This window comes from Macaca nemestrina, chromosome 4 (assembly GCF_043159975.1).
Source record: "Macaca nemestrina isolate mMacNem1 chromosome 4, mMacNem.hap1, whole genome shotgun sequence".
In the NCBI taxonomy this organism is placed as follows: Eukaryota; Metazoa; Chordata; class Mammalia; order Primates; family Cercopithecidae; genus Macaca; species Macaca nemestrina.
Window position 1 is genome coordinate 44,261,749 of NC_092128.1, and position 19,668 is coordinate 44,281,416.

The window sequence follows — 19,668 nt, forward strand, 5'->3', positions numbered from 1 at the left end:
ATTAAAGATCAAAGCCAAATATTTGGCAGCAGGTGGGATAGGAAATTGCCATAACCAAGGTGCCTCACTTAGGAATGAAGATAGGGACAACATAGGGAAGGAAAATAGTTGAATGAGTATACAGCTGCAACTGATGGGGGAAAATAGGGCAGGGAAGATTTGTGTAGAGAAATAAAGTACTTGATTGCACTTTATTTAAATAAATTCCCGTAATATGCCTCAACAATAGCAGCAGCAACAAAAAATAAACAAGAGAGAAGAGCTTAACTGTTAAAGACAGGATAAACAGTGAGTTAAGGAATGATGAAAAGTCTTCCAAGGCTCTCCAAGAAATAGATGTTGAGTTCTTCTTAGTTCAGATCATTGTGAAAGTTTATAGCTTTATTCCCTCAGAAAGAGAAGCTCTGTAACATGAAGCTTTTATTTTGATCTTGCAAAGAAATAGGAGAAAAAAGAGAAATGAGGCGAAAAAATCCACAAAAATGACGTAAGTAGAAATTCACCTGTATCAGAGATTCTCCAAGCCAATTTTCATTTCTAGAACTATCCATCCATGTGATAGCCACTCAAATAGTTTTGAGGATAAAGTAATGCTTTGGGGTTTTAACACTTCACAATTATGTTGGTTTTACAGGTCTCCCTCCTTCAATTCTGAGAGTTTGGGTGCAAAAACTTGGAGTAATTCACTGTTGGATGAAATATTTTTATATATCTATCAGTTCATTTTACAAAGAGATGCTCCAGTTATAATTGTTATTTTTAAACTCTGGAAAATAAAAGTAAGCTAGAAGCCTGAAACTTAAATTTTAACATATATTTTCTTTCTTTAAAAACAACTTACACTCAATAGAAAGAGTATAGCAAACAGAAGAAACATGGAAAATTAAATGCTTATTACTTCTATTCTCCATTCATAAAACCTGTTTGCATTTTAGTGCATGTTTTTCCAGACTTTAATGACATAAGTTTTAAAAATATTTTATCTCGCCAATAGATATTATTCTATATCAACAATTTAAGATATGCAAAATTGCATTTTTTTAATGCAAAATGATTTACTTAACCAATCTTCTACCCTTGAACATCGGCTACTATACATTCATCATTAATGTAGCTAACTTTGTGACATGCATCCTTCTCTCTGTGATGTTTGTGTGCAACTTTGAATATTTTCGGAGGCAATATCATAGAACTTGACATGTTTTCTGAGCTTGATTCAGTTTTCTCAATTTCCCTTTTAGACAAACTACATGGATTTGAAAAAGAGGGCTTATATTCACACTCCCAGACCAGCACTAAAGAGCACTGTTCTTTTTATTCCACACCAAATAAATAATTCTGTGTAAAAGAATAACTTTTATAGTTTAAATTTGCACAATTTTAATTATTACTGATTTTGCTTTATTAATAATTACTTATATTATTTTTAAAATTTTTCTAATTTATGCGTACATTTTCTGCTGTGTTTGGGTTTTGTATGTTTGGCAAGAACATTTTAATATTAATATTAGCACTTTGTTATGTGTACTTTGCTCCAAGCTTGTCATATTTCTACATAGTACTTTTTTGAATTTCAGAAGTTGGTGTGTGTGTGTTTTTTTAAAACATGGCTTTATATAATAATAGAATTTAATGAATAATTTCTATATGCTGTACTCTGGACTAAGGATTTTGAGTACAGATATCAGTTAAAATTCGCACTATAATCTCAGTTGGGTACTTTTATTTTCCCTGTTTATAAGCCAGGAATCAGAAAGAAGAGGCAGTAGCAGGAAATATTTTCAGAATTCAGAAGCCAGAGCCATCAGGTGGGAACTAGAACGAAAAAGTGAGGGTTGCTCAGTGGTAGATGGGACCACTTGGGAGGAGCTGGGCCATGAGCGAGACAAAGCTACTGACCTGCCAGAAAAGTCGCTGAAGTAGGAAGAGGTGGCTCCCGGCTCTTCCCTTCCTTTCCAATCTTTTTCTACTAGTAGCTCCCCACTCTGAACCCCAGCAGACGCTAACTGACACAGGAGCATGGGAAGCAACAGTGGACAGTGGAAAGGCAAAGAAAGGATATGAGAGCAGCAAGGCAAATGACCAGCACACATTCATATTTTCATATAGTAAGTATTCCTGTATTATTGGATCTTTCTTTTGTTTACAGTGTTTTTATTGCACAGGTACAATAATCTTTAGTAGTTTTAGTTTTATATTTTAATATCTATATGCTATATATTAAAGTTCTCTCTTGTTCTTTTTTTTATGTATTCTAGGCTATTTTTGCCTGTTTATTTTTTGAAATGAAATACAGAATCACTTTTTCCAAGGCCCTATAAATACTACAGGGAAGTTTAGAGATTTCTGAAGGATAGGGAGCAGTTTAAGGGGGAACATACAGATATCTTGCTGAACCTTATTAATAACACCTTGTATGAACAGATTTTAAAGGTATTAGTTCTAGCCAAATTTATGAATTTAATGTAATTCCCACAAAAATAGCAAAAATAATTTTCTATGCTACTTACAAGCTGATTCTGAAATTTATGGGGAAAAGGAGAGTAGAACAATATTTTGAAAGAAAAACTAAACTAAAGTGAATATGTCCTTAAATTTCCACACATTAAAACATATTATAAAGCTACAATAAGAAAAATGGTGTCAAAGGACCCTAATTTATTATTTTTTCTAGCATTTTTATTGCTATAGTGATTATAATCTCTTTTATTCTCTTTTCAAGTGTTTTTTTTTTTTTTTTTTTTTGCTCCTTCTTGAGTTTATTTAGGCAAGTTATTTTTCTAAGAAAACAGCACTTTTATCGAGATTTTCAAACTCATCTTCATTTTGTTCTTTTTTTAAAATTAAAAAAAGTCCTTCTAAGCCTATCGTGTCATCACCCCATCTCATTTCTAATTTAGCTTATATACCAAGTAAGACGCTTTTGTTTCAAGTGACAGAAAACTCCACTCAAACTGGCTTAAGCAAAAGTGGCAATTCATTTATTTGTATTGCTGAAAATATGGTTAGATCTCACTTGAGGCATTATTGAATATAGGGGCTCAAAATATGTTATAGAAAAATCATTTTTTTCTGCTTTCACATCTACTGCCTCTCTTTGGCCTGCAGTCTCAAATATGTCTTAAGACAGCAGCCACGATCTCCCAAGATTGGATATTTCTAGCTTCAAACGAAGTATAAAAAAGCAAGAGCTTTTGTACCAACAAATGTCCTGTGTCATTCTCTTGGGACCAGCATGAGCTATGTAGCTATACATTATCCAATTACTATAGGTAATGCTGACTGGCTTAGGTCTAAGAAACAAGCCTGGCATGTTTCTTCTCCAGGCTTGGGTAGTAGCCCTTGGTAGGGTGGGGGTAGCTTATCAAATGAAATTCATGGCTGCTGCCAGGAAGAGATATTGAGGAGGTAAATAAGAAATAGCCATTATAATGTTGTCTCTCAGTGTTTGTTTTCATTATTTCTTGATAAAACCAGCTTGGTGGTTTGTCTACATTATTGTTTTCTTCCAAAGAATCAGTGCTTGGATTTACCTGAAAAATGTAGCTTTCTAAAACATGAATCTCTACCTTTACCTTAATAATCATTTTTACTTACTTTAGTTTTAATTTATTGGTGTCTTATTAACTTTTTGACTTGAATATTGTAAGTTTCTTATCTATTTATGTATCAATTTTTAAATTAAGGTAAAACCACCTGGATAATATGTTGATGATAGTTCTACAGATGGATCTAGCCCTAGATAAATATCTGCATCTTATTTTTTCCAATTCTGTTTTCCCTTGATGAACAATTTCCAACTATCTTGTGACCCAGGAATACAATGAGGAGAAATTTCATCAAAATCAAGGACAAGGATGTCAGTTTCTGATGAAAGATGCATGGCAAAGTAGCATCCTAAGGGAGTCATTTCTATATCCCTGTAAAGGAGGTATCATTCACAATCCTGAATTGAGTACCCTTTTGGCATAACATGAGGTATGTTACAAAGTGAGACTAATGGGTATAATAAACATATGTAACATTTCTTCTTTGAAATGAGGAACATAATAAGGTTAATTCAAATTGTTTATGAAGACAAACATTCAGCTATTTAATGTTCAATTTATAAACTAGAATTATATACCAATATACTTGTCCTTGAGTTTGCAATGACACTTCTTTAACTTATACATGCTAAACACTGCCTGGTTACCCCTTAGAAAATAATGAATTGCTTAATATTAAGAGTACTCTTGGCTAGGAGGAGACACAATGGAATGAAACAGTTCATAATTATTTTACTCAGGCATTTAATTTAACTAAAAACAATTATGCCATTTGTGTCAAGAACATGTTTTTTTCATGGAAATAACAGCATGAAAGGCCTTATCGGCATATGCTTCTGAATAACCCTGACATATTTCTCACTGAATATTTTTGAGCATTTTCTTGAAATTATGCTGCCAAACATCACCAGATCCTGTTTTATTTTTGTACTCCAAGAGCCTGTATTGCCACATTTCAATTTTCTAAATAAAATGAAGTAATCATATAGCAGCGTTTGTTAAATTATAGTTAAGAAATAAGCCACTTGGACACAGCTGGCATTGTCTGTGAGTAAATGAGGAAGATCCAAGATGAAAAAGCCTTTCACTTCCCAACGCATTTTGACTAGAGCACAACCAAGGTTCATTTACAAAACAGCATGGTAGTTGACCCTGATGAAACTTCAGCATATTCATATAGTGTCTAAGTGGCAGACTACAGAAGATCTCACCTAATCCACCTTACGAAAACACTCTACATAAACCAGAGTGAGGTGAAATATATACATTATATTTAAATACACCTTTCTGTGTAGTGGTTAAGAACACAGCTGGTACAACCAGATTTCCTGGGTTTGAGTCCTGCCTCTGCCACATGTGGTTCTGTGACTTTGCTTCATTTCTCTCTGCTTCAGTTTCTACATTTGTAAGATGGGAATAATGATAGAACCTACCTCATAAAGTTATGAAGAAAACTGAATGAGTTAATATATTTAAAGTGCTTGTAACCACATCTGCCCTTGAGTAAGAGCTACTGTTTTACCTTTTTTTTTTTTTTAATTAAGCTGCTCGCATGCATTCTCTACCTTTGTCTAATGTTTCAGGCCCGTATATAGTTATAATATATAATAATCAAATATTTAAAGTAATGAAGCCTGGGACTTAAAAGGACATTCACCTGATGAACCAAAAATCAAACGGGTGTTACGGCTTCTGTGAATTGACCAGCTCCTCCATCTTTGGAGGAAAGTGCCAGAGATAACAGCAGCAAGGATCTGGTGTCTGATTCCTCAGAAGTTCAGTTACTTTCAGTCTTCTCAGACTAAAGAAAGTGACTCCAAAAACCAATAGGCGGAAGTACTAAGAACCCAATAGCTGCAGAAGGAGAGTAGGTGGACATGACTTCCTGGTCCAAGCCAGAATACTGCACAAGCTCCGTAAGTCTCTCATAACAATCACCATGAAGTACTGTTCTCTCCTGATTTCCAGGACCCCAGATCCTAGAGTTCTACTTCTTTATCCCCTCAGCAACAATTCCTGACCCTGCTATCTGGCTTCAGAGTAGCAGAACCAATCAATCTGGCCTTGCTGTTTTCTTACGCATAATATTTGAGACCTGAGCTGAGCTTGTGTAACCCTGATGAGGTATGCAACACAATCATGAACATGAAATTCTTCAGGTAAATCCTTGAGAGCAGGGAGGCTATTACTCTTCCAAAAACAAACAGAGAGAATGCATGGGAGTTTCTGTAACACACTCTCTCTAGATATTAGTTTTTTTCTGCCTAAAGCAACTGGCTATTAAGAACATTCTTAAAATCATAGTCCAGGCTTAACCTTCAAATTAAAGAGAGACAGAATAGAGGCCAAAAAGTTAAGATCTTAGCATACTGCCAGACAGGTGCCAAATCTTCTATAAATAGTAGTTGCTACTTTATTATCACTATGATTATGACTGAAGGGACAGAGAAACCTTTTACAAGGACAAAAGAAATTAATTGCAGAGAATTTTTCAAGAGCATTGGAGAAATCAAACCTCCCTAAGAATAGCATCAAAAACAGTTGGTACTTAAAGTGAATGGAAGAACTGAAGCAAAATTGGACCACTGTGGATAAGAAGCAAAAATTTTCACTGCCTAGACATTTCGTTAGACTCTCAGACTCATCTCCACTTTCACCCTCAATAATCTGCTTTTTCCTTGATTTGTGGGATTCTTCCAGTTGGCAGTCACTCACGGTTCCAGACCCACTTGGCTTGGAATTTTGGCTCACACTTCTTGTCTTATTCCATTTGGACCTGTTAACAAGGATCCAGATTGTCTACTTCACAAATAGCTTATAAAGCACAAAGCACCCAAACCCTAGGAATTGTCCCCAGTATTCCCCCTCACAGGCTGAAGGGGGTCCTTAGAATTCCCACTATAATAAACAACACAAAGATGGTCCCAGGAAAAGAGCATTGCATTTTTGCACTGCCAGTTTGGACGAACAACCAAGGATTACCAATATCTGGATAATTTATAAGGTCAAGAAATGTATATTGGCTCAAAAAGTGATTATGCTCCAGAACAATGGACTCAGTTTTATCAATCCCCAGTAAGGAAAAATTCGATATTTCTATTTTCTATTTTAACTTTGGATGTTTTTGTTGTTGTTGCTTTAGAGACAGGGTCTCACTCTGTTGCCCAGCCTGGAGTGCAGTAGTGCAATCATAGCTCACTGCAACCACCAACTCGTGGGCTCAAGCAATCTTCCCACTTCAGCCTCCTCATTAGCTGGGACTACAGGCATGCCCCACCACACTCAGCTATCTTTTTAAATTTTTTTGTAGTGATGGGATCTTGCTATGTTACCCAGGCTGGTCTCAAACTCCTGGCCTCAAGTGATTCTCCCACCTTCACCTCCCAAAGGGCTGGGATTACAGGTATGAGCCACCAGGCCTGGCCCCAAATTGGATATTTCTATTACAGCCCCATTATGCAGGACAATTGATTATTTTAAGTTCAGTCACCGTAAACCAACATTTTTTGGTTGCAATTAAAGTATCCAAAAGAATGAATTAAACATATTTCCTAAAAACTTGACTGCATAAAGTGAAAGGGAAAATGAAGCAGAATCCCAAACAAGAATTTTTAATATATGAGATTCTATTAATCGAATAATAAGCCCTTCAGGAAACTATTGTTACTTTATATTGGTGTGTCTACCTGGTTGATTTTTATAAGATTGAGATCAGGGTCATCTGAAAAGCAAAAATCTTGATTTCTAGCTATTGTCTTTTACCATCATGGCTATCCCCATCCCATGTTTTTATTGTAACAATCATCAATTATTTTCTTCATAACTTTTATGACAATTTGTACTTATTTTCTTTATCATTTTTTCTGTGCTTTGTAAAGTTGATTAGAGAAAAGACTAGATTTTCAGCTTCAAATGCAGAGCCAAGTAATAATAAGTGCTGTGTTAATGTTAGCTAAATAAATTAACCTAGCCCAATTTTGTAATGTTACATTTACAGATAAGGAAATGAGATTCAGTGGTAGTATTTGATGTACTGGAGATCATGTTTTGTCCAATGGCAAATTCCAGAAATGAGCAATCTCCTGACTCTTAGAAGTTATTTTCCCTTCTACAACAATTTGCCTCTATTAATAAGTTTAAAAGACGGTTCTCAGCCCTCACTGCACATTAGAATCATCCAGGGAGCTTTATAAAATTCCAGTGTCAAGGCCGCACTCTTCATCAATTACTCACAATGAGTATGCTTAAAGTTCTCTGGCAGATTCCAAAGTGCACTGAGGTTGGCACTCACTATATATGTGTGTGCATGTGTGTTCACATGAAGATGTGCAAAACAAGTTTTATTTAGGAGAAAATGAAGAGGCAAAACTGTGTTTTGAAAATGCTCATCAGGCAGCTGTGTAGGATGGTTTTGGACAGAGGCTGAATAACAGCAAAATGGCCAGCTACTTGTACAGTTCACTAAACAAGAGATAAGAAAGAAATGAACTCAGATTACAGCAGTATCAGTATCATGGAGGGAAGAGGAAGGATAGATGAGATGCCTACAGAAATAGCTCTACAAGATTTGGAAACTGATTGGATGTGAATGCTACGGGGGAGAAAACTCCAGGGCCTCAACAATTGTGCCTAGCCTGATTCCAGGAGTAATTTGTTACCCACATGTGGTAAATTAACACTTTGAGTGACAGTGTACCAATTTGCAAATTACTTCTTTCAGAGCATTAATGACTGAAGAGTATAATCACCATGGCATTATTTTTATTGGCATTAGCATTAATAAATATTTCATGAGCAACCAAAAAATTACAGTGACTATACTTAGAAGAATAGATATTGTTCCAAAATATGAAATCCAGATCTTAGGTTATCACCAATGACAAAAATTATCTAAATATTTATAAATAAAATAACAATTTATTGAGTAGAAGATTAATTGAGATGAGTTGCAATTATGCTTAATGTTAAGTAGTTTTGTTTATGTAATTATAAATTGGAGGGCTTGAAGAATTGAGCAGCATGAATTCTAGCAATAATTTAACTATAACATTGGAGGAGTTAATAAACTCTCTAGATCTCAGTTGCCTTATCTGTAAATTGGAAAAAATAATATTTTATCCACCTGACAGCAACAGTGTGAACTAGATTTTTTCTCCTTGCTATAGATCTTCAAGTTTGAAAAATATGGAAGATGATATAGTCTGGAAAGGACACTGGACAGGGAGTCTAATGCCTTGTGATCCAGACTGTGTTCCAAATGATGTGTGTACTAAGTTCTGAATGTTTATGTTCTCCCAAAATCCATATGCTAAAATATTAACTCCCATGGTGATAGTATTAGGAGGTAGAGCCTTTGATTAAGTCTTGAGGGTAGAGCCCTTATGAACGAGATTAGTACCCTTATAAAATAGGAGCAAGTGAGCTCATTTGCCCCTTCCACCGTGTGAGGACATGGCAAGAAAGTGCTGTGTGCTGTCTGTGAACCAGAAAATAGGCCCTCACTAGACACATAATCTACCAGCACCTTAACTTTGAACTTCTGTCTCCAGAACTATGAGAAATAAATTTCTGTTGTTTATAAGCTATCTAATTTGTGGTATTTTATTATAGCAGCCCAAACAAAGACAATGTGAGAATTATACTAATAGTTTCTAATTTTCTTTCTAGCTCTAAATTTTAAAATTCAATATCACGAAATATGATACTCTTGTGAAGGTACCAAAGGAAACTAGCATACTGAATTTCTAGAAAATTGAGAAGACAGTGGCCTAGATCTAAAAAGAAAAGAGGAGAAATCACACAATTGTTCTTTAGCCTTTCTTCATCCACTGGTTGTATCCATGCTCTTGAAGTTTTGTGGTGACATTGCAAGACTTTTCCACAATATTTAAAAATTTGTTTTGATATGAGTGATTTCATAGCATTTTCAAATTTAGGAGGCCAGGCCTTTGTTTTACAGAAAAAATTTAAGAGAATTTACAAGAGAAATTTTCTGTTGTATACAAAGGGCCAGGTTTGCAAAATAAAGAAGGCACTTTATTTTGTGGCATTTTTGAAGATCCCTCTTCATCATGCCTGTAGAAGCATGTGAGCCAAAAAAATTAATGATTTAGTAGGATTGAGTTGATAAGTGCAGCAATAAAGACTTCCAGGTAAAGGAATAACTCAGTCTTTTATTTTTAGCCTCTCAAAAGCTATAACATGACGGGGAACTAGTCACACCACCAGCAAGTCCATAGAAAATGCCCCCAGACCATTGGAAATGCTCTGCCAAATTTCTTGAGGAATTAAGAATGAACCAGACAAATAACTCAAGCATGAAATATCAATAAGGCAGGTGTGAGATACTGGTGAGCACCATTTCCCAGACACTTGTCATTTACACAAGCAAAACAGGTTTATATAAAATGCAAATATAAAATGATAAAAATCTTAGCATGAGGACCACTGCTCCAATAAGGTTACTTTAAGAGAAAAATAAAAATCGAATTCTTAAGGGCCTGTAACTGAGCTCAAGTAAAAATGGCAAAGCTATTTAACAGAAAGAGTGGAAAGAACTGAAGTTAATCAGTTTGTAGGAAATAAATAATTCAACAAATATTTTATTGAGCACATACTATCTGCCTTGGTGGGGCTGGAAACAGAAAACTCAATGTAACAAATCAGTCTGTTAAAAGGGAATATGCAATGCTCTTCCCTGTTAATTTCTTCTAAAAAGAAGGAAGAGAGTGAGGGGCTTAGGTTTTGTTTCACTCAGAGGAGGAAATAGAATAGTCAGGGTGAGCTTCATTGAAAATGAAGCTTCATTCAGGGTGAGCACAGACTCAAGAAATCTGAGGTCATTAACCATGTCATAAAGGTGAAGGCATGTAACAGGTAGAAGGCCAAGGTACTGCAATGAAAGTTGAGGAAGAGCTTGTTGAGGAAGAGCAAAGAGTCTACTATAGTTAAAAAAGCAGGAATAAGTGGGGAAGTGCATTCAACCAACAAGGTCAGAGAGCAGAGTGGGTGTGAATAGAACAGAAAATCCAGTCAGGACCGGAAGCCTTCTTGGAAAAAACTTTGGCTTCTACCTGAGGTTTTAGGCATAGGAACTGTATTATTGGCACAGAGGAATTAGAACTATGTTGAGAAGGGACTGAAGGTGCAGCAAGGAACCTATTAGGAGGCTGTGGAAATCTATTAATAGAAAAGGAAAGCAGCATAACTGTCATGAAGATGTTCTCTGAGCTCATTGCTTGTAATAGGGAAGAGTTTTGTGGTATGATATCCATACCTGCTTCCCCACGGTAACTCATATCCAAGTGCATACAACACATGGTGGATTTTGGAAGGGGTGAAGAGAATTGCCCACGTCTGAAGTTTCTGTTCCTTTCTTTGTAAATATCTCCTTCCAATAATTCATCCCTTTTCTTAGTTCAGGTACCTTCTTTCTTCTCCAAATCCAAAGCCATATTGCTGGCTGCCTCCTCTAGACTGAACTCTAATTCCCCACCTCCAAATACCTGCTAGTTTCCACTTGGTCATGTGTCCATTTCCCCAAGTCAATGTTTCCAAAATCTATGATCCTACTTGATCTTACCTAAGACTCTTCTAAAAACTATTTTCATTGATAAACAAAATACTTCGAAGGTCCACAGTGTATACAACCTAGCACCTAAAGAGTAAGAATCATTTAGTGTGCAAATATTGTTAGAAAAAAAAAAAGAAAAACGTAAATAATTTTGATTGTATGAAAATTAAATTATGTTTATCAAAAATGTAATGACTTCTAAGACAAACCAGAAAGAGTAAATAAAAGTCTTTAAAAATGAGATTCTATGTTTCCATAATCAGTTTTGAAGAGTGCTTTTCAGCAACGCCATCCACTGTCAGTGGGCCATGGGTTGGATGTCAAATGGGTACAATCTTTTTGAAGAGCAATCTGGTAATATCTATCAAGTGCCTTTTAAAAGTCCAATTGGCAGTATAACTAAAGTTTTATTCATTTTCTTAAGAAAGGACAAATTCAGAATGTGTTTATGAAAGTGTTTTCAAATAATTCGTTACAAAAACAGAGAATGAGAAATTACCTCAGTGTTCGACAGTAGATCCAGTAGTTGATTTTTACACAACAATTAAACATATAATTCTGTAAAAAAAAATTTGTTTCCCAGCTACTCAGGAGGCTGAGGCAGGAGAATCATTTGAACCCAGAAGGCAGAGGTTTCAGTGAGCCAAGATCATGCCATTGCACTCCAGCCTTGGTGACAGAGTGAGACTCCATCTAAAAAAAAAAAAAAAATTGTGGGTACATAATTGGTGTATGTATTTATGGGTTACATAAGATATTTTGATATAGGCATAAACATATAATTCTTGAAGAATACTGGCCATAGGAAAATACTTATAATTGAATGTAAAATTTTATGAAATGTAAAATTGCAAATATAGCATATATTTGTTTGTTATTGTTGCTGTGACACAAAATACTACAAACTTAGTTGCTTAAAATAGCACTATATATTATCTTACAGTTCTGGGAGTCAGAAGTCTGGAATGGGTTTCCTTCGGCTGAAAAGGTGTTAGCAAATCAGACTTCTTTTCTAGAAGCTATAAAGAAGTTCAGAAACTCTAATGTTTTATTGCCTTGTCCAGGTTTTAGGGCTGTCATATGTTTAGGCTTTCTGTCCCCACTCAAATCTCATCTTGAATTGTAATCACCAGGCGTTGAGGGAGATACCTGGTGGGAGGTGTTTGGATCATGGGAGTGGTTTCCCCCATGCTATTCTCGTGATAGTGAGAGAGTTCTCACAAGATCTGATGATTTTGTAAATGTCTGCTATTTTCCCTGCTTGCATTTCTCTTTCCTGCCACTATGTGGAGAAGGTCCTTGCTTCCTCTTCACCTCCCACCATGATTGTAAGTTTCCTGAGGTTTCTCCAGTCATGTGGAACTGTGAGTCAATTAAACCTTTTTCCTTTACAAATTACTCAGTCTTGGGTATTTCTTTATAGCAGTGTGAGAACAGACTAATACAGGCTGCCTGCATTCTTGGGCTAATGGCTCTCTTCCAACTTCAAAGGCACTAACTGCTAGTCTTTACTGCATTTTATTACTCTGATATGTATGGACTCTTCTCTCACTTCCAAATTAAAGGGCTTTAGGATTACAGACCTAGGGCAGACCTAGATAATCCATGATAATCACTTTATTTCAAGATCAGTGATTAGCAAATTTAGTGCCACCTGCATCCTTAATTCCCCCTTGTCATATAATATGTAAATTGGTAATATATAGACTAATGTATTCACAGGTTTGATGGATTAGGACATGGACATCTTTAGGACCCTTTATTCTGTGTAGCACAGTATGTTTTAAAATTTTATAAACTGTAATACTTTTATACACATGAAATGATTTGAAGGAAATGTAATAAAATATCAAAAAACCAATCCCAGTGGTTGGATAACAAGTAGTTTTTGTTGTTTTGTTTTTTTCCCCCCTCTATACTCTTTTTTAAATTCTTTCCTTTCTTTCTGGTTTTTTTTTTTTTTTTTTTTTTTTTTTTGATACAGAGTCTTGCTCTGTCACCCAAGCTGGAGTGCAGTAATACAATTATGGCTCACTGCAGCCTCAACCTCCCAGGCTTAAGCCATCCTCCACCTCAACCTCCCAAGTAGTTGAGACTACTTAGCATGCCACCATGCCCAGCTAACTTTTTTATTTTTATTTTTCATACAGATGGGGGAGGTCTCACCATGTTGCCAGGGTTGGTCACTAACTCCTTGGCTCAAGCAATCTTCCTGCCTCAGCTTCTCAAAATGTTGGAATTACAGGCATGAGTAACCATGCCCAGACTACACTTTCCTATCCTCCAAATTCAATGCAATGAGTCTTCTAATTTTTAAAAAGTAGAGAATAAACTTTCTTAATGACTTTATCTTTGCTATTACATTAATCTAAATTCCTTTTTATAATTGTCAAGGCAAATATTTTTCACTTCATAAATCAGACTTTCACTGATATATTCCCACCTTTTTCATCTTCCTCTCTTCTTGTTCTTCTACTATTTTAATTTTACAAATACCAGCTGTCCTTCAAAGTTTAGAGTCTTAAAATGCTTCCTTAGATTATTACAGTTCTTACTCATCTAAAATTCTCCAACACAGTCTGTACCATGAAATTCAACCAATTGCTCGCCACTGTGCTTTGGAAGCTCATACCTGGTATCACTAATGAAAGGTTGCTTCTCAGAAGCCAGGAGCCCCATGCTCTGTATTGCTGTCATATTTATTCATTGTACCTTGAGACATGTTAGTAATATTATATGTACTCCTAAACATTTGTTGAAGTATGCTTCTAAGATTTTGAAGTAATATTTCTTGGATTTCAAATCATTTTATTAACTTCTGAGGTTTTTGTTTGTTTGTTTGTTGTTTTTTGCTTATCTTCTAAATGAAAACTGTTTTAGATATGAAAAGAAAACCCATTGTTATCACCTTCTGACCACTAAATACTTAAAGTCATCCAATTTGTCTGCTGTTAATCCTGTAATTTCATTTTTCTTCTGTACTGATCCCCTTCTCTAGTCTATAAATTAATTAAGTCACTTACAATTAAAATAAAATTCCCACAACTCTGCATTTCCTCCCCTCTATGCACCGCCTTGTCCCATTGACAGCCAAGCCTTTTAAAAGTCTGTTTTCTCTATGGCAGCCTCCTTAACTTTCTCCCATTTCTGCCTTTGGTCTCCACCAGCTCCACTGACACTGATCTGACAGGTTACCAACCCTGCTGATAGCCAAATCAAGTGGACTAACTTTAATCTTCACGATCCTTAGCTGCTCAGCAGTACTCAACAATAGTAATTGTTATCTTCTGGACACTCTTCCTTGACTTCAAAAAATGTTTTATCAACTAGACTCTAGTCTTATTCCCACCTAGTGTGCCCTCCCTGCTTGTCACTATGAACTTTCTTTTTTTTTTTTTTTCTTCGAGACGGAGACTCGCTCTGTCGCCCAGACTGAAGTGCAGTGACCCGATCTCGGCTCACTGCGAGCTCCACCTCCTGGGTTCATGCCATTCTCCTGCCTCAGCCTCCCGAGTAGCTGGGACTGCAGGCACCCACCATCACGCCTGGCTAAAATACAGTTCAGCATGGTGCTTTCTACAGTATTGAGAAGGTCCTATACCTTTAAGGTCCAATATAGTAGCAACTAGAAACATGTGACCACTGAGGACATACTATGTGGTTAGTGCAACAAAGAAACTGAAGTGTTAACTGCATTTAATTTCAATTAATGCTAATTTAAATGGCCACATGTAGCTAGTGGCTACAATATTAGACAAACTAGTTCTAAAATATATGTTACTTTTTTATGGCTGCCCATTGCCAAAAAGTTCTCAAACTTTAACATGCCTAAGGATTATGTGAATAACTTGTTTAAAATGTCTATTTCAGGGTTTTAGCCTATCTATCTATCTATCTATCTATCTATCTATCTATCTAATCTATCATCTTTCTATCATCTATCATCCATCTATTTACTTTAAAAGCCAACAGCCTATTGAACTAATAGTCATTTTTCTCCCCAGATACTGAAGGTGAGAGGGATAGATGAGGTGATCATTATTCTTCTTTAGATATGGACGGAGTCAATATAAAATTGTAATAGCCTTGAGCTAGGCTCAGATGACTGGTTGATACATGACATACCCAGCTCCAATCACCCTCAAATTTAAAAATTTGTTGACATTATGCTTTAAACACTTCTCTAAGCACTATCCTTTTCCCAAGTTTCAAGGTATTAAAACCCAGATCTAGGAATGAAACAACTTCCCTACTATTAATTTCAAGGGCAGAAGTCAACATGACACAAATTAGAAACATAATCAACTTTATTGCATTAGAAAAATTAGTGTAAACCAGATGAGTACGTCACATCTCTATGGTTAGGGTCCCGGAGTATAAATTCTCAATCTCAGGTGAATCTAATGAATACTGTAGCCTAAAATTTAAAATACAAATTCCCTACCAAGTTCTAGGAAAACCTTTCATGACTTTCCAGCTTCATTTTATTTATTACCACCACATTTTTCCTACCATCCTTTATCGTTTTCACCAAGTTATGGTGTGTGTGTGTGTGTATATATAGCATATAGTATATATATATGTGTGTATATATATACACATACACATACTACTTTATATATATATAATATTGCTATTAATTTAAAGTATTGCTATTAATTGAAAATTTACTATGTGTTAAGTATCCATCATGCATTTGATCATTTAATTTTTATACAGTTTCATAAAGTGGACACATCATCCATGATTTTATTAATAAATTGAGCCTTTCTTTAAGTAACTTATCCCTCATTATATAATCAACAATTAGTATGTCAGTAGAAATTGTATGCAGGAGCAATGGATTAGATATGCATAAAGCAGCATAGGTAGATCTCTTTTTTTTTTTTTTTGACACAGAGCCTTGCTCTGTCACCCAGACTGGAGTGCAGATCTTAGCTCACTGCAATCTCTGCCTCCCAGGTTCAAGCAATTATCTTGCCTCAGTCTTCACAGTAACTGGGATTACAGGCATGCATCATCATGCCTGGCTAATTTTTGTATTTTCAGTGGAGACAGGGTTTCACCATGTTGGCCAGGCTGGTCTAGAACTCCTGACCTCCAGTGATCTGCCTGCCTAGGCCTCCCACAGTGCTGGGATTAGAGGCGTGAGCCACTGCGTTCAGCCAGATAGATCTAAAATATTGTTCTGAGTAGAAAAAATAGGTGATTCAATATGCAATATCATTGACCAAAATTTAAAACTATATGCAAAAATTCAATAAGATATTTGATAAAATGTATCCAAAGATGATTGAGTGAGAAAGAATGGGAATATGGTGTGTGGATAAAAGAAAACAAATGAATAGATAAAACAAGAGAGGGACTTTGTTTAAACCAAGTATAATATACTACAACCTGGAGAGAGAAAGAAAGAGAACTCTTACTAGCATTACGATATGTTGATAAGAATAATTGTGAATTGCCCTCTGAGGTTTTTAAATATAAACCTACAACACTTTGTGTGCATTACTGAATGAAGGCACTAGGTGTTGAAAGCTGAGACTTTAGCAATATCCCCTTTTTACTCACAAATATACTTATGTTTCACTAAGGAAGCTGAGAGAGCAGTTAATTTTGTCAGTTTATGGCTTGTTCAATGCTTATTTTCCAGTTGTCTTAGTCATTCACTACATGCTTGTTTTAAGCATTGTTTCTCTTAGAATCAAAATATCTTTTTGAAAAGAAAAGAAAAAGCTGTTAGGTACTTCATTTGCTTGGTATATCCCTAATTTATTCATTCAACAAAAGCATATATTTATCTGTCTTCTAGATACAAGTGCCAGGAACTATGCTAAGTTCTTTAATGAATGTAAAGTGTTTGTGATGATTATGAAGTATGAAGTAGATGGCCTCCCAAAGTTGGATCATTTACCATCAAAGCTTATCATGGTTAGTATTAAATTTAATCCTTATGTCTAGAACAATCAAATTTATGCTAGCACATGCAGGTTGTTTTAATTATATAATCCCAACCCTTCATTCCAGAAAAGAAAAACACACACACACACACACAATCAAAGACACATTAAACTGTAGCCTTGAATTGCAGAAAGCGATAGTGGAAAGATCTTATATGTAACGTATTTGATCCATATTAAGTTACTCTTCAATATATTTGTCAACAGTTTACCTTCCTTGGTGTTCATCTGTATATATATATTTCTCACCGGAATGACTGGCATAGGGAGAATATTTAAAAAGTGTTATCTAGTCTAAAAAATGAAAAATTTAACATTCCGTGTTGTTGTTGACCGACTAAATCTGGTTCTAATACTGAGTGGAATTTCCAAACATGACCCTGGGGCAAGCAGAAAGCAAACGTCAACATATTTCCCAAGGTATTAAAACTATCAGAAGGAAGTACTAGTATTTCCTTAAACATACACAACACAAAATGAATCAAGAGATGATGTCATGCTTTATCGAAGTATTTATTTTCATTACAATTCACACAGTTCTTCAAGGTCAAAGTGACACTAGTCTTACTAGAAAATATGAGATTTGAGTTACATAAATCATTCTCTACTGTTTAGAAAACAATCCGTGAACTTTCATGAATTTGGGAAACAACTCTAGGAACTGGATGGTATCAAAATTCAAAGATAAGTGGCAATATTTCTTGTTTCTTTTTTAAAGCTTTCATTGGAAAAAAAAAGTTAACTTTTGTGGTTATGTTGAAAAAAAAAATGCAAAGACCAGTACAGCCTATCCTTTTTTCTTTTAGAAGTTGTGGAGGCCTTTTTTTCAGCAGTGTGATTCCCTGACATCCCCCTACCCTGCCATTCTACTAAATTTCCTCTCACATCTTCTATACAGCCCCCTCCCACATACACAGGACAGAAGTGGAACAAGTGGAGAAGAAAATGATGAGAGTAATGCCGAGGGAAGACAGCAGTGTGTTTAACATCACAAGATCAGAGGGAGCCCAGAAGCAGAACCTAGAAAAATCCTTTCACAGCATGCAATATAGAACAAAAATCCCCAGAAAACTCAAATACTACTATTATCATGTTTCAAAACAAGAAAGCTAAGAAAGGTGACAAAAGGACCCAAGAAAAGATAGCACATACTTTCAGCCACCTGTGTGTCGAGTGGAAAGTTTTCATCAGAACCCTTTAATTCTTTCTTTTGATGTATAAGCCCAATCAAGACGATAATATGTCCTTGAACCAAAATGAATCCTCTATGATAGACTATCACTCTGGGTGATAAACAAAGCTTTTAAAGACATAAACTAGCTCTGTAGGTGGCCTTCACTCACTCCAAGAAAGCCTTTGATTAAAATAAAAATGTATGTAGGAACAAACTTGAATGAAGGCATACAAAAGTTTCATTCCATTTGGGAGAAATAAACATGAAAATGAGACCTTTTCAATACCCCTACAAGGAAAGACAAATTGATCAAACCAGACAGTAAAGAAAAAGGAGAAAAAACAAATGCCCTTCAACTGCCTCAAGATTTTTAGGGAAATAAACATCAAGGGTTGAACTACCCTAAATAATTTTTTTCTACAGTATTCCTTAACATGCTCAACAACAAATATGAACATCTGTTCAATTGGCTTGCCTCAGAGTGCTGAAAAGCAAACAAAAGTTAAAGGAAGCTTGTGACTTCTGACCTAATGACAATCTGAGGCAGCCCTCTTAGATGAAGAGATGAATACTGGCGCAAACCAAGTGAAAGAAATCAAAAGGCAAGTGAGAAATGAAAGAGCAATGGGAAACAAAGAGACGAAATTGGAGCTCAGCTGGATTTTCGTATTAAGAACAGAACTCCTAATGGACAAACATTTCTTCTGGTTCATAACTATGGATGGCTATAATTAATAATGGAATCCCTTTCTGCCTAGTAAAAACATGTGCAAACATAAGTTATTAGGTAATTCACAAAGAAAAGCAATTATAATTATTGTACATTTAATCACCTAGGAGAGTATCCTGTTGGATGTTGAATATAACATAAACAAAACTTTCTAAAGACAGTTCTCATAAAGTGAATTCATAGCACAATCACTAGAAGCACAACCATTTTTCAGAATCTCAAGCGGATAAGAGAAATTCAGAATTGAGGGTACTGTTAGTAAACTCACCATTCGATGTCTCGAAGAACACCAGAGTACTCAAAAATGACAGAGGTCAGTGGCAAACCATTCACTTTAAGTTCTCTAAAAGTACATTAAAAAAAAAAAAATACCTATAAGCTTTTTGGGGAAGAGAGGTTGAATTTGGCTATTGGTTGATATGGCTAGGTATTGTTTTTCTAGGAAAACCAAAAGAAATAAAAACTGTACATGAACAGACATTTTTTAAGCTATCACAAGTTCTGTTGACAGATTTGATGGTTCATAGAGCAAAGATGTTGCAATCTGACCTTACTGTAGAGAAAATACAAAGTAGAATTTTAATTTTTTATTGCTTCATTTTAGCATATTTTTAAATTTTAAAATACATGGAAATGCTGAAATGCTATCATATAAATAAGATAGAATTTTAAATTAATTTAAA

General features: G+C 35.4%; 1 long non-coding RNA gene across 3 annotated transcripts in view; it reads left to right on the forward strand.

Annotated features, from left to right (window-relative positions):
- The first annotated feature begins 1,883 nt into the window (after nucleotides 1-1,883).
- Nucleotides 1,884-19,668, forward strand: part of LOC105475780 (uncharacterized) — a 30,651-nt gene continuing 12,866 nt past the window's right edge. Inside the window, exons 1-4 of one of the 3 annotated variants that reach the window (XR_983655.2) lie at nucleotides 1,884-2,108; nucleotides 3,817-3,978; nucleotides 16,934-17,052; nucleotides 17,980-19,298. This is a non-coding gene — a long non-coding RNA (uncharacterized lncRNA). The remainder of the gene's footprint in view (nucleotides 2,109-3,816; nucleotides 3,979-16,933; nucleotides 17,053-17,979; nucleotides 19,299-19,668) is intronic. The other 2 variants (XR_983651.2, XR_983653.2) reach the window with 2 other exon arrangements.